The 15,680-nt window shown below is 32.7% G+C and overlaps 1 non-coding gene across 1 annotated transcript; it reads left to right on the forward strand.

Moving 5' to 3' along the window:
- Positions 1 to 299: 299 nt before the first annotated feature.
- TRNAK-CUU lies at positions 300 to 372 on the forward strand. Its single transcript has one exon. It is a non-coding gene; the product is annotated as a tRNA-Lys (tRNA).
- Positions 373 to 15,680: the final 15,308 nt, after the last annotated feature.

The following is a 15,680-nucleotide window of genomic DNA, read 5'->3' on the forward strand; positions in this document are numbered from 1 at the left end:
TCCACTATTGCCTGTCCTTGAGGATTAAAAGGTATGCCCGTGGTGTGTAAAATCTTATACTGTGCACAAAAGTGTGCAAAATGTTTCGAAGTATAAGCAGGACCATTGTCTGTTTTTATTGCTTGTGGCACACCCATAATGGCAAATGCTTGTATGAGGAATTCAGTGACCACTCGGGCTGTCTCTTTTGCTGTTGACACCCGATCGGCAAAGCACATGGCAGCCCAGAACTCCTGGGCTCAAGCGATCCTCCAACCTCAGCCTCCCGAGTAGCTAGGACTACAGGCGCGCGCCACCACGCCCGGCTAGCTCAGTTGGTAGAGCATGAGACTCTTAATCTCAGGGTCGTGGGTTCGAGCCCCACTTTGGGCGCCAAATGTGAAGATCGTGTATTTTTAAATCAGCAGGAGTCAGGAATTCAGGTTAGGGGAAAATCGTCAGTCTTTATTCTCAGTGAAGAAGGATCGGAGGTGGAAGAGAATTGGCGATAGCAATGTGTGCAGCTGAGTCAAGAAGCTAGCTCGACCAGCAGCCACACAACCAGCAGCTTGGAGTCTCGAACCCAGCCCAATCTCTCCCAGCTTGTCTTCCTCCCTCTCTCTCTGCCTCCACCCACCAAAATCGTCATTTCCTATACAACACATCAGGACTTGCATGGAGAGTGGGCAGGGACCATTCTTTATCCAATCATGTATATTAATAGAGTATAGCCCAGTTACTATCTAGCCTCATGTACTTGGGACCTCAGTGCATCAGCTCAAACCTCAGCCCATTACAGATATGAATATGTAAAATATATGTGTGTCTATTTATATGTATGTATACATCTACATCTCTCTATATGTACAGAAATATATATGGTAAAATGTGTTTTTTAACTTTTTACCATCTTCAAAAAAAAAAAATGAAAAAGAATCACAAATTGCTATAACACATTGTTGTTCTCTCATTTCAATCTGACTTCTTGACCCAATTTTTTTTAGCAAAGGTACTGTAGTGTCTTGTCATTTCCTTCTAGATTATTTCACAGATGAGAAAATTGAGGCAAAATCATTTCACCAAATGACTTGCCCAAGATTATGCAGCTAGTACATGTCTGAGGCTGGATTTTAAATCAGGTATCCCTGACTCCTGACCTGGCATTCTATTCTCTGTACCATCTCATTGCCAAGGGTGACATAAAGGAGACTAATATTACTAAAAATGAGATGTTCAAAAATTGTTGGGGGAAATTTGAGTAAGAGGAAACCTTATTAATTTTAACCTGGCAGTAAAGAGGTTGATAACTACATCTCTAGCATGTAGCTGAAGTACCTCATTTAAGACTTTTGAGGAGGAGAAGATGGTAAGGAGCAAAATACACAGTGATCATCATTAGAAATCTGAAAAATAAAAGCTTCCCCATAAAAACTTCTCCCTGAAATGAATAGCAGAATGTATTAGAAATCCAACAATAGGTTGTTTTAAGAGCTACACTTGAAACAGAAAAATACAGAGTTAAAATAAAATTCTAGAGTAGAATTTGTTATGCTGTAGATAAAGCAATAAAAAGGAGGGGGGCAAAGTAGTAATTATGATCTCAGATTAAACAAAAGCCAAAATAGACCTAATTAAAAGAGATGATCAGGGAAATAACATTTCCCCCAAAAGTACCATAGACATTGATACAATAACAATTTTTTTATAGCAAGTTTCACTGATAAAGACCTCATTTCCCAAAAATACAGGGAACAATTTTCAGAGATAGTTCTAGGGGTCTATAAGTTTTCTGTGCTCCCTAGACTGTTATCATTGCTATCCTTGGTCTGTACTCTGGTTTGTCCTATGAAAATACGCCTGACTCTTTGCATTTGCAAGAACTAGCTCTCCTGAAAGGTAGCATGGGTGTTGTTGCTTTGTTCACTATGGTTCAGTACTAATATCACAGACCACACAGTCTAGCCTCGTCAGTTGCAAAGAAGGACAAAGAAGACCAAAAGGGAAAAAAATTCAAGGTAATTAATGAAAAACATGCAAATGAAGGTGGCCTAGCTATGCCAAACCTAAAACTATATTACAAAGCAGTGATTATCAAAATCATTTGGTACTGGCTAAGAAATAGAGTTGTTAATCAGTGGAATAGGTTAGGTTCATAGGACAAAATAATCAACGACACTAGTAATCTAGTGTTTGACAAAATGTTCAGCTTTTGGGGTAAGAACTTACTATTCGACACAAACTGCTGGTGAAATTGGAAACTAGTATGGCAGAAACTAGTCACTGACCCACACCTAACATCATATATCAAGATAAGGTCTAAATGAGTTCATGATTTAGATATAAAGAGTGATATTATAATCACATTAGAAAAAGAGAGGATAGTTTACATCTCGGATCTGTGGAGAAGGAAGGAATTTATGACCAAAGAAGAATTGAAGATCATTACTGAAGACAAAATGGATAATTTTGATTATATTAAGTTTAAATAATTTTGCATAACCAAATCAATGCAGATAAGATAAGAAGGGAAGCAATAAACTGGGAAACATTTTTACATTCAAGGGTTCTGATAAAGGCCTCATTTCTAAAAATAGAGAATTGACTCAAAATTTTAAGAATTCAAGCCATTCTCCAATGAATAAATGGTCAAAGAATATGAACAGATAATTTTCAGATGATGAAATTAAACCATTTCTAATCATATGAAAAAGTTCTCTGAATCACTCTTGATCAGAGAAATGCAAACTAAGACAATTCTGAGGTACCACTACACACATCTTAGATTGGCTAAGGATGGGAAAAGATAATGACAAATGGTGGAGAAAATGTGGGAAAACTAGGACACTAATACATTGTTGATGGAATTGTGAACTAATTCAACCAATTTGGAGAACAATTTGGAACTATGACTATCAAAATGTTTATACCCTTTGATCCAGCAGTATTTCTACTGGGATTATATTCCAAAGTGATCTTAAAGAAGGAAAAATGACCCATATGTGCAAAAATGTTTGTGGCAGCCCTTTTTTGCAGTAGCAAGGAACTGAAAATTGAGTTGTATGACCATGAGTTGGAGAATGGCTGAATAAGATGTGGTATATGAATATTATGGAATATTCTTTTTCTATAAGAAACAATCAGCAAGATGATTTCAGAGAGGTCTGGAGAGATATTGCTACATGAACTGATGCTAAGTGAAATGAGCAGAACCAGATCAGTGTACATGGCAACAAGAAGACTGTATGATGATCAATTATGATGGACATGGCTCTTTTCAAAAATGAGATGATTCATGGATCTTATAATGAAGAGAGTCATCTATACCCAGAGAGAAGAATGTGGGAGCTGAGTGTGGATCACACTATATAATTTTCACTCTTTTTGTTGTGGTTTGCTTGTATTTTATTTTCTTTCCTTTTTTTTATTTGATTTTTCTTGTACAGCAAGAAAATTATGTAAATATGTATGCATATATTGGACTCAATATACATTTTTACCATGTTTAACATATATTGAATTACTTGCCATCTAGGGGAGGGAATGGGGAAAAAGAGGAAAAATTAGAACACATGGAAACACATAGAAACATAGAACACATAGAAAAAGAGAAAGAAAGATGATGTTCTGGCTCTTGTTTTTCTTTTTTTCTTTTTTTTTTTTCACTCATGACTTTAAGATAGACAAATTTATTTTATTTTTTATTATAGCTTTTTATTTGAAAGATATATGCATGGGTAATTTTTCAGCATTGATAATTGCAAGACCTTTTGTTCCAACTTTCCCCCTCCTTCCCCCATCCCTTCCCCCAGATGGCAGGTTGACCAATGCATGTTAAATATGTTGAAGTGTAAGTCAAATACAATATATGTATACATGCCCAAAGAGTTATTTTGCTGTACAAAAAGAATCAGACTTTAAAATAGTGTACAATTAGCATGTGAAGGAAATAAAAAATGCAGGCAGATAAAAATAGAAGGATTGGGAATTCTTTGTAGTGGTTCATAGGCATTTCCCAGAGCTCTTTCACTGGGTGTAGCTGGTTCAGTTCATTACTGCTCTATTGGAACTGATTTGGTTTATCTCATTGTTGAAGAAGGCCACATCCATCAGAATTGATCATCATATAGTATTGTTGTTGAAGTATATAATGATCTCCTGGTTCTGCTCATTTCACTCAGCATCAGTTCTTGTACGTCTCTCCAGGCCTTTTTGAAATCCTCCTGCTGGTCATTTCTTACAGAACAATAATATTCCAGAATATTCATATACCACAATTTATTCAGCTATTCTCCAATTGATTGACAACCACTCAGTTTCCAGTTTCTGGCCACTACAAAGAGGATTGCCATAAACATTTTTGCACATACAGGTCCCTTTCCCATCTTTAAAATCTCTTTGGGATATAAGCCCAGTAGTAACACTGCTAGATCAAAGGGTATGCACAGTTTGATAACTTTTTGAGCATAGTCCCAAATAATTTTTAACTTATCTCTCCTGGATTTATTTTCCAGGTAAGTTGTTATATATAATTGTCATAGAATTAAGAAATTCTAAGAAATAACAGAGAGAATTCTGTCATATCATCTTGTTTTATAGAAGAAGAAAATCAAGGTTAAAAAAGTTGTGATTTGATCAAATTCACAAAATTGTGTAGTAACAGACCTGATTTCCAAATCTATTGCTCTTTCTCTGACATCATCCTGTCTCAAATATAAGGTTACAGCTGTCAAGTTCATTCCATTGGAAAATGAAATAGCAAATCACTCCAATATCTTTAATAAGAAAACTGCTTACAGAGTCATATAGAGTCAGCCCGAAGAACAAAATCTATTTTCACACATGCGCCTACATTCACATATACAAACGTGCATACAAACACATATGAATATATTCATATTGACATGCATATATGTGTTTATGCATATGCATACACGTATATATGTGTATATGTGTGCATGCATGCATGTGACTATGTATACATATATTGTATGTGTTTAAATATATACCTTAGGTCTTTCTAGTCCATGGAAAATGATAGAATTTATATTTATTTTGGTGCTTTCAAGAAGTCTAGGTTAACTAAACATGCCAAAGAGTACACTGACAAAGAACTTTATAATTATATGAAACAAAACAAAGCAGAAAGAAAAAACCTTACTCACATTTCAGTAGAGAAGTGCTAATTAAAATCATTTTACCAATGATTGTTTTCAGAAACATTAAAAAGAATTTTAGATAGAGTCATTCAGTTCACATCACTATATTTTGGAAAAATGTTTAATAAAATAATAAGTAGGAATTTGTGATATGGATAGTTATATGAATAAAATAAGTTTACTCATATCTAGGCATAGAGATGCTCTAATAATCATCTATTGATGCAACGTTTGAATCAAATTAAGCAAACTAGCCTGAATTGTTTTAGCACAGAACATTCTACTATATGAACAATTTGGATAGATCCCATGAAAAGAATGCATCTGCCAAATATTGCTTATAACTGAATGCAATATTTTCCAAATTCACAAATTGAATATGTGATATACATGATATTAACACTTCAAGCTGTGATTGATCATCTAATAAATCTATTGCCAAAAGGGAAGATGGAATGGGTGTGGAGAGAGAGAGAGAAAGAGAGACAGAGATAGAGACAGAGACAGAGACAAAGAGAAAGGAAGAGATACAGAGACAGAGGCATAGAAAGAGATACAGAGACTCAGACACAGACATTGAGAGAATGGTACTTAAGGATGCTTAGTCATCTCAAAGCATTTTCAGTAGCACATTTCTTAGTTATCTATCATATAACTTCCTTTAGATATAATATATCAGAGTTAGCTAAATATTAAATTCATTACACTTAACCTTAAACAAACGCACACTTTATCTCATTTTATACTTTATCATTTGGCATAAAATTTCAAATTCCCTAATTTTAATTATACATATAATATATTCAAGGATGTTTGAACCACATATTCTAGGAAATGACCTCAGGGTTCCTCTAAAACAAGAACTTAATTTGACAGATGAAGAACTATCAGTGGAGAAAGATGAAGGCACTTATGCAAAGCTACAAAAGAGTTTAAGAGGGAAAATGTGAACCCGGGAACTTCAGAACTCAGTGCTTTTTACATTCAGACCATTTATTTTATAGTCAAGTTATACTCACTCTAATATATCCTCAATGAGAAGGATCTGTGAAAATATTTGGCATGGGAAATATGCTGTGGATGATTATTTTACTTATATGAAAATCACAATCTCTCTGTGGCTTAGAAAATAAAACCTAGGATTTGTCTTGGAAAGAGAGACATTAAATGCCTTGTTCAGAATCATATACTTAAAAAGTCTGAAAGAAAGGATTTGAACACTTCTCCCAAACTACTAAACCACGACTTCTTCAAAAGTGGTGTAGTCTCTGCTGCCTACATCTTGCTTCTGGGATCTGCCATCCTGTTAGTGAGACAGACTTTTTTATTAATTGCCTAAGTTTTCTTGGGTTGGAATATTGTTTTAGTCAAATTTTTGTTCATTCTGACACTGTAGAATTTTATTTGAAACATTTTAGAGTTTCTAAAGGAGGAAAACTCAGTTGAGTATTTCTCTATTTTAGTTCTGTATGTTTTTCTGTTGTATAAAATATTTCTCCTCATTTCTTTCTTCTCTAAGATATTTTATTCACTATTATTTGAAGCTTCATTATTTGGAATTTTTATATGCAATTCCCAAACACACAAAAGTAAAGAACTTTTGGAGGAAACTTCTTCCATTTCCAACCTTTAAGCACCAATACATCTAAACATCCTAGAAAAATAGTTTTTTATATTTTAATTTAAAAAATAATCAAACAGATGATACTCCGACTTCAAAAATTACATATTAAATATTTTGTGAATACTAAAAAAGTTATGCTTATTGTCTAATTGATATATCTAGCTATAAGAGATTTCTGTGTTTTGTTTTTATTGTTCCATTAAAAGTTGTTTTTGAAAGACATGTTCAAAGTGAATAGGAAAAAATAAATTCTCTGCCATTAATCTTATATATAGAGTGGTGATTCATTTCTCTGCTTTCTGTTCTCCATTCCCATATACTTGATCCTCTCTTAGGCTATCCTAATATTTATTATTGAATGATTTGGTTACTCTTTTTAGGACACTTCATTACTATTTCTATTTTCAAATAAAGCAAGAAACAATTCAAATTTTGAGAATGATTAATTTTCAGATGATACCTATATATACTTATATATAGCTATGTTGAATGTGTCTGAGACATAACATCAATACATACATAGAATTAAATTAAAAACATGTCAAGAAATTTAAGCATGTTTCCCTTTTGTTAGATGGGGGACATGAGCATACAATTGGAAAGAATAAAACAAAAATAGCCTACCACATTTGAACACACTGTCTAATTATATGAAATAATTAACACTCTTGTATTTAGTAGAAAGAGGTATTTGGAGTCCTGGGACATGATTAGAAATATTAGACTTACTACTAACTACTATATGTGTTTAAATTTGACAAATCACTTCTCTTTTTTATGAGTTTCCATTTTTACATTTGCAAAATATATGGGTTGGAATAGATGATCTTAAAAGTCAAATCCAGCTCTAAATCCTATCTTTTTATAATCACAAGCCATTCTCTCTCTAGCTTTTCCTATCAAGAAAGCAAGCAGAAAAAGAAAGAGAAAGAGAAAAAAAAAAAGCAAGCAAGCAGACATCTCTCTAAAAACCTAGACATTTTTCCATTTAACAAATATGACCCAACTTTTAAGCATGCATAGATGGCCTAGCATAGAGTCCATAGTGTTCCTACCATATGGATTGGATAGCCTTTTTTTCATAATTGATGAGATCAACCAGTTTTATTTTTCTATTTGCTATCATTTTGGTTGTGTTTATAGATGTTGATAAAAAGGGGAGGATACTTGCCCTTCCGGTGCTCTCCCTCTTTCATTCTGCTTCTGAAAAAAAATAGGCCTTTCCAATATTTGTTTGTACTAGAGGTAAAATTCAAGCCATGGAAACTTGTGAATATGGATGTATGATTGTATGGAAATATTGAGAAGCCAGGATGATGGGGACTTGAGTCACAGAAACATTTTTGGACTGAGAATAAGAACTATGCTTTAAGGGAATTGAGTTAAACTATGAACTTAATTCCTAGTTTTCCTTCCCTTTATCCAACTCCTTCTTCTCCTACTTCTCTACCTTTCTACCTCCTCTTCCTTCTCTTTTTCTTCCTCCTTTTCCTCCTCTTTCTTTTCCTGACACACTTCCTCATCTTGTAAAAAAGCTCCACTCTGTCACACAAATATATTTCTGATATAAAAGTACTGCAGTTAGAATACATGTGTTCACCAAAAGATTAATTTTCATTTCAAGAACTGATGTCACTGTAGAGCTATTTACTGATTTTCTTTCAAATAATTGTTTCATAGGATTGATATAAGTAACATTTCAGGGAAATGGTTTTATGTTATCATGTCCATCACAGGATGGTGAGAATTGAAATTGCAAACATGTTTGCATTCTAGTAAGCTCACATTATTTATTTCTTTCCATTTAAGTTTTCAATTTGTTGTATTTTGTCAAATGACAGATTTTTGGTTTTTTTGACAATGAAGACATAATGTTCTAATTCAAAATAAAATATTTTTCCATTTTCAGGCTTCAAATAAGGACACACATGCACATGTAGACACAAACCCACACATGCACACACTACAGATGGCAGAGCAAAGATGAACTCAAAGGCACAGATGAAGCAAATTTATTTTCACTGCCAGGGAGAAATTATATATGGATCGGTCACTTGAATCTTTGTTGGCAATAACCAATTTAACAGGTGGTATGACAGGAAATGTTTTAATCTGGATGCAACATGTTCTAATTACTAGACTTGCAAATGAGTTATGTCTAGTAGGCTTATTGGAAGCTACTGAGAGCTAATATTCTTTTTGGATGAATAAGGTGTTAATGAATTTAGTATAGTGATGCTTTGCACCTGTCATTCCAATCTGAAATCTACATCAAATTTGGCAAATGTAGTTCCCTCCACCATATTTATTTAATTACATTGATCCATATAACTACATTAGCATAAATTCAGTCTCTTATTCACTGTTCAGCAGAGCAGGATGGTAAGAGTACATGACAAAGAAACTTAATGTAGATTTTGTGAGTAATCCATGTATTGAAAATCATATAGGGGTTATTTGACATATTCTCTTATTCAAGCAGTGGTGAAGAACTAGTGGAAATGCTAATGAAGTTACATATACAAATGTTAATTAATGTGTAATGCTGACAATGTCAAGATTTCTGATTCCAAATCACTCAATATGGATATTTCTAGAATCTGTCACCAGCACTCAGTCCAAATTTAAAACTCAACCCAAGGACTGTGTATAAAATATTGTAGCCTGGTTGCTATAGAATTATCGAGCAGAAAAATTTTTGGCATGTTAAGATATTGGACATATTCATATTTATATTCTTGATTTAAGGACTATAATGAGACTGCTTTGAAAATGTCACTTTGTATTATACTACTGAAGGAAACATTAAAATAGAGTAATAATTTTTAAAATAAATTAATTAGACATATCTATTTATCAATACTTCAACTGTAAGCTAGCATTGAGATTTGAATTTGCATTTTATATAAATTCACTTCCACATCAATTAGTTATCTTAACATTTTCTTCATTGGTCTTTTCAGCACTAGAGTAATAGAAAATATCTGTTATAAAGCTATGACTGATGACAAGATAGGATAGACATTGGAAAACTGAAACTAGTATCCCATCAGGTTAATAAGGTGAATACAAGGTGATAAAGGATGGTAAAAGGCCAATTATTATTCTAATCATAGATAACTGAGCCTAAAAATAGTCCCAATTCAAGAGGTCATTTTAAAACAGAAGAGGAAGAGGGAAAGAAAGGCCCATATGATTTTTAAGACCCAGGGTTTCTATCTTAACAGTGCAGGAGAAACAATTAGTGAATAAAAATGGATGACAACTGGCAAAGGTTCAGGACCACAGGCAGTTGGGGAATCATCATCCTGTGACTGGATATCAGAAACAGAAAATTCAGTTTTCAAGAAGACTAGGGTAAAATTCATTCCTTGTGGAAGAGTTTATTTCTGTATGGAGTATAAAAAGCATTTTTTTAAATAAAAAAAGAATAAAAGAAATTGATAAAGAATTCAAGATATTGCCAGGATTATAGATGATGTGTTTGATGCTTGAAAGGAAGGGAAAAAAGAATTTTGATTAAAAAAAAAAAAAAACATGTTAAACCTGGGAATGAAGAAACTGAGCTTTCAGGTGGAATTTGAGTATCTTTGGACAAAGAACTGATTGTAGCATAATTATAAAGAGTCATATCCCCATAAAATATAAAATATAATGCATTATTCATCTACAAACAGGTTGTTGTCTTAAAGGAGCAGTGAAAGAAATTTCTTAAAAAAAAACTGAAATAAACAACTACCAAGTTTCATGGAAGCAAAATAAGTTGGAATAAAGTGTGCAAAATTTAAGAACTTCAGGAAATTATGGTCTTTCAATAATATGACTAAAAAGATTAAATTAAGAATACAAAAAATCATGAAATTCTTTAGAAATTTGTTTTTTTAAAAAGAGAAAATAAGTTGAATTTTTATATTTTAATTAATAGATAAACTGCCATTTGACCCAGAAATGCCGAGGACCTGTATACCAAGGAAAAATCATAAAGGTGGGTAAAGGAACCACATGTGCAAAAATGTTTGTAGTAGCTCTTTTTGCAGTAGCAAAAACTTGGAAAATGAATAGATGCTCATCAGTTGGCGAATGCTGAACAAATTGTGATAGATGAAGATAATGGAATATTGTTACATAAAAAATGATGACAAGTTGTCTTTTAGAAAGGAGTGGAAAGATTTATATGAACTGATGCTGAGCAAAACTAGCAGAACCAGAAATACCTTATACACAATAACAGCAAGAATGTGTGATGGGCAACTATGAAAGACTTGGTTCTTCTTAGTGGGTCAATGATCCAAAGTAATTTCAATAGACTGGCCAGTAAATGCCATCTGGAACCAGAAAAACAAAGAAGAAGACTGAATGTTCTCACAGTCTATGTTCACTTCTTTTTGTTTGTTTGTTTGTTTTTAAATCTCTCCAAATTTTTTCCCTTTTGCTCTGATTATGCTCTCTCAGTATGATTCATAAAGCAAAGTGTATTAAAATAAATAAATTTATTAGGAAAAAATAAAAGGTAAACCAGGAAAATATGACTGAAGAACTGGAAATAGAATGGAAGTCAGAGAATAATAACTGAATGACCAGACAGGAAAAGGAAAAAAAAAATTAACAAGGGTTCAAAAGTGGTGACGAAGAAGCTTATTTTAGAATGACCTGGAAAGATTTATACAAATTGATGCTGAGGGAAACAATTAGTACCAGGAATACTATGTACACAATAACAGCAAGATCATGTGATGATTCACTATGAAAGACTTGGTTCTTCTCAGTGGTTCAACAATCCAAGGCAATCCCAGTAAATTTTGGATAAAAAATGTCAACTGTCTGCAAAGAAAAAATCTCTGAAGAATAAATGCAATTCAGCACAGGTTTTGTTTACTTTTTTTTTCCTCTCATGATTTTTCTCTTTCATTCTGATTTTTCTCTCCCACCATAATTTTTAAAGGAAGATATATTTTAAAAAGAATGTACATGGAATGTACCAGGAAAAATGACAATATTGGATCAGAACAATTTGCTTGTTAATTACTAGCAATTTAGTGTACATAATCACCACATAAATATTCAGGAATGTGAAACTTCTCAGAAGTTCATGTTGCCATTTTCTTTCCCCTTTGGTTTGGGTAAAAGCAAAATGAGGATGATGAGGATGATGATAAATGGTTAAGCTGACTTGTTTTACCAAGACTCTAAACTTGATCTATTGTTAATGAGCTCTTTTCGTGATTAGACAAAACTTATGAGCTAGGAGAGTTAGATGTTCTGGCACATATAATCCAGAGAGATCTACACTTAAAGGAGGTTGGTATTCAATTGAAAGTTACAACTTCCTAAATGCCATTTTATGATGATATTAAATTGAATGATCTTGAAAATGTTGCATTTGAGTTTAGAAAGGAGATTTGCCCAATTTGAGAACAGTTGAGTTTCCAACTTGGGAAAATTGAGATGATCTTCTAACAGTACATCAAATTCATGTAATGTTGATGTTCCTGAATGTAACAATGACATCAAAGCCTTCTGTCCAGTTTATTTCTTTTTCTTTATATTCCTCTTGCTCCTTCTCCTCTTCTTCCTCTTCTTCTTCTTCTTCTGTTTATTCTGCTTCTGCTTCTCCATTGTTTAGCATTATTGTTATTATATTAATCTTATTAAACTAAGGTTTATATTTAGGAAATAAAAGTATCATTATTGTGAATGGCATGTTTGGGCCACACACACACACACACACACAGGAGGTTGAAGAGCTAGAGTAGTAAGCAGAGTGTATAATCTCTTAATATAGTAATCCCTAAAACAGAAAAATTATGTGTAACTGTCTGATCCTATTTCTTTGAACTAAAAACTCATTAGTATGAAAGCATGTTAGGGGTAAATAATTCAAACCAGAGAAAGAAAATCACATGTTCCATACGGAGGGCATTGTGGTTTCCATGGCATGAAACCATAGTTCAAACTGAACACCAGTGTTACAAAGACTGTAACAGTAGAAACAGTCACAATAGAAAGAACAAAAATCTTTGCTAGAAATTTTGGCTACCATATCCAGAATATGAATGATTTATTCAGTGAACATATAAGAGGTTTCTTATATGTGTTTGCTTAGGGACAGGATTGAACCTGGATTGTGGAGTAGGTTTGAACATACAATTAATAACTACATAAAGACAGCAGTGTATAGTCTATAGTAAGCAAGAAGGCATCTGAGTAAATAACTTTTGAGGCATTACAACAAGATCTCTATGTTGGGTAACAAACAAAAACAATCTATCTCATTGCATAATACAAACCAAAGAAATATGGAACAGAAAATAGAGAAAAAATTACTATACTTTTAATTTTCTCTTTGACTTCTATTATGTATTTTTGGAGAAAGTGAAGCAAGTAGAGAAGTACAAAGAAATAATTGGCTTAAGAGGGAAAAGAACAGAGGAGAAAAATGATATATAATTAGATTGTTACCTAGATCTTGCAAGTAATAGAAACACCTAGAGGACAGTATAGATAATATTCTATTTGATTTCAAGCTTGGCAAGAATGCAGTTATTAACAATTCAAACTGTCTGAGGAAGATGGCACTACTGTACTATGTGGAAAATACAGGAAAAGTCAACGGTTACCAGGCATTTCAACCCTCAGTACAGTCAAATAGACATAGCCAATACACAACCGTTTCATTAAGAATTGACCACAAAAGCTTTTAGCAACAACAGTCAAAAGGACTTTCTCAGAGTAGGGAGGGAAAGAGCAATTTTGCCCTGACCTGCAAAGAATGAAGTATGTTTTATTTCTAGAGCTGCCAAGAAATACCTGTGTGAACATAAAATGCAAGTTGATCTCTGACCTAAAAGAGAAACTGAAAAAGTTGGAGAAGCCCATTTTTGCTACTCAGAGTATCAGGGAAAATTAGATTCTTCAATGAAGATTACAAGACCTTCATCAAAAGGAAGTTAAAAGAGTAAAGAAAATCTGAATGGAATAATGAATATCCCAAACTATGTCAGATGAATGAAATATGAAATGAGATACAGAAGTGAAAAGGAAGCTGAAAAAATCAGTGAATGCTTAAAACTGAATAATAGTCATAAGATTATTTTCATAGAAGAAAGTAGTTTGACTTTTATGGAAGAAAAATGAAGACTTCTATATCAAAGATTGGTGCCATAAACAAAATTAAAAAAAAAAAAGTTAATAGATTCAGCAGAAGAATGAGAGATATTTTGGATAGTGACAATTTATAGAGGAGTGACTATCAACAAATGAATAATGGAATGAATGAATGATTATGAAAGGCCTTATATGTGTTAAACAGTGCTAAGTGACCTGACATAAATAATACATAGGCCTACAATCTTCTTGGAACATATATTCTAGCTATTATATAACTCTTAGCAAGATTTGACAAGAGCAGGTAAAAAGTTTTATTGAGATTATTTAAAATGGAAAACAAAGAGAATAATCTAAAGTTATCTACCTATATCTGTCAAACTGGACATGACAGAACATAGCAGATACAACACAGGAAGAAAAAGCAAAATGAAGACAGACTAATGGTTCATTTGAGACATTAGCTTAGAGGTGTGCTAACAACAAAACAAAATCTATGCTCTCAGATGCCAATAAAAAATCTGAAAGTATGAGTAATAAATAATGTAAACTAGAGGTAATAACATGTAGTTCATGTCTTTAATCAAAGTTTGAAAAGATAAGATTCATAATTGAAATAGAATAGTACATGGAATAGAATAAAGTAGCTAACATTATACAGTGAGAAATTATAAAGATGGGTTTTATTGTTATTTATCCTTTATTTTAAAAGGAAGAGTAATGCCATTACTAAGGTGAAATCTTTGACTTATGAGTGAACTGGATTTTAGCAAGACAGATGTATGCAAAGCCATCAATCTCACTCGCTTCTCAATTTATCAGGAAAAATTCATGTACCACCATAGCAAAGTATTATGAAGAGTGGTAGAAACAAAAATTAACATTGTCCCAGGATTCTTTATAGTACCTGATCAGGGGAAGAATCAGACTAATCTCAGGAGATAAATCACAAACCTTGAGCAGAATCACAGGATAGAAGTGATGGGAGACATCATCTCTGAGGGCAACTACATAAGTATTTTATTACGTAAATACAGAACAGTTCTTATATTCTTCACCAACTTTATTCATAGTTTCATTCTTAAAGTTGGAGGAAATGAAGGGCACTAATGTTCTCTTGCTGATTTCAATAAATGTAGAATTGCTTGCTAAAGAAGTGAAGAAAACATGAAGGGAAAATGAGTTTTCTACTTTATAGTTTATGACAAAGTAGAGAAAACTGTGCATAATCAGATATTTATCCTAAATTTTAAGAGATTTCATTTCAGAGTTGAAAAAGGGATATTTAGAATGTGCTACCTTAAAATTTTATAGGAAAATTTAGACTAAAATAGATAAGAATCACTTAAGAGTAATATTCTGAAGGAATAAACAAGAAACTCTTTTAAGAAAGTGACAAAGGTTCAATTAATTATGAAGTAGAATTGGGCCCAATAATATTTTGTAATTCTGAATTATCAAATAGAATTATATACTCTCACAATTTTTAGAGAAACCTCAGATGGGTCACTAAATCAGCCATTTAATAGGAAAATAAAATTCATCTATATTATTCCTAATAAATTCAGCTTCTAAATGAAGACCTTAAATACCCATTACCTTTTAAAGATGTGAGTTAGACTTTTGGAAACTTTTACTAATGAAAAGAAGCTATCCTCTTACTCCTTAGATTAAATTAAAATCTACTTCTCTACAGCTTTCATCAATTTCTTCTTCTCATGTCCTCTGAGGCTCAGAAAAATAAGATTATCTCTCTTTCATAAGATAATAATACTTGACATAATAAAACAAAAAAATTAAAATTAAAAAAATAAACA

The sequence above is a fragment of the Sarcophilus harrisii genome, chromosome 6 (genome assembly GCF_902635505.1).
Source record: "Sarcophilus harrisii chromosome 6, mSarHar1.11, whole genome shotgun sequence".
NCBI lineage: Eukaryota > Metazoa > Chordata > Mammalia > Dasyuromorphia > Dasyuridae > Sarcophilus > Sarcophilus harrisii.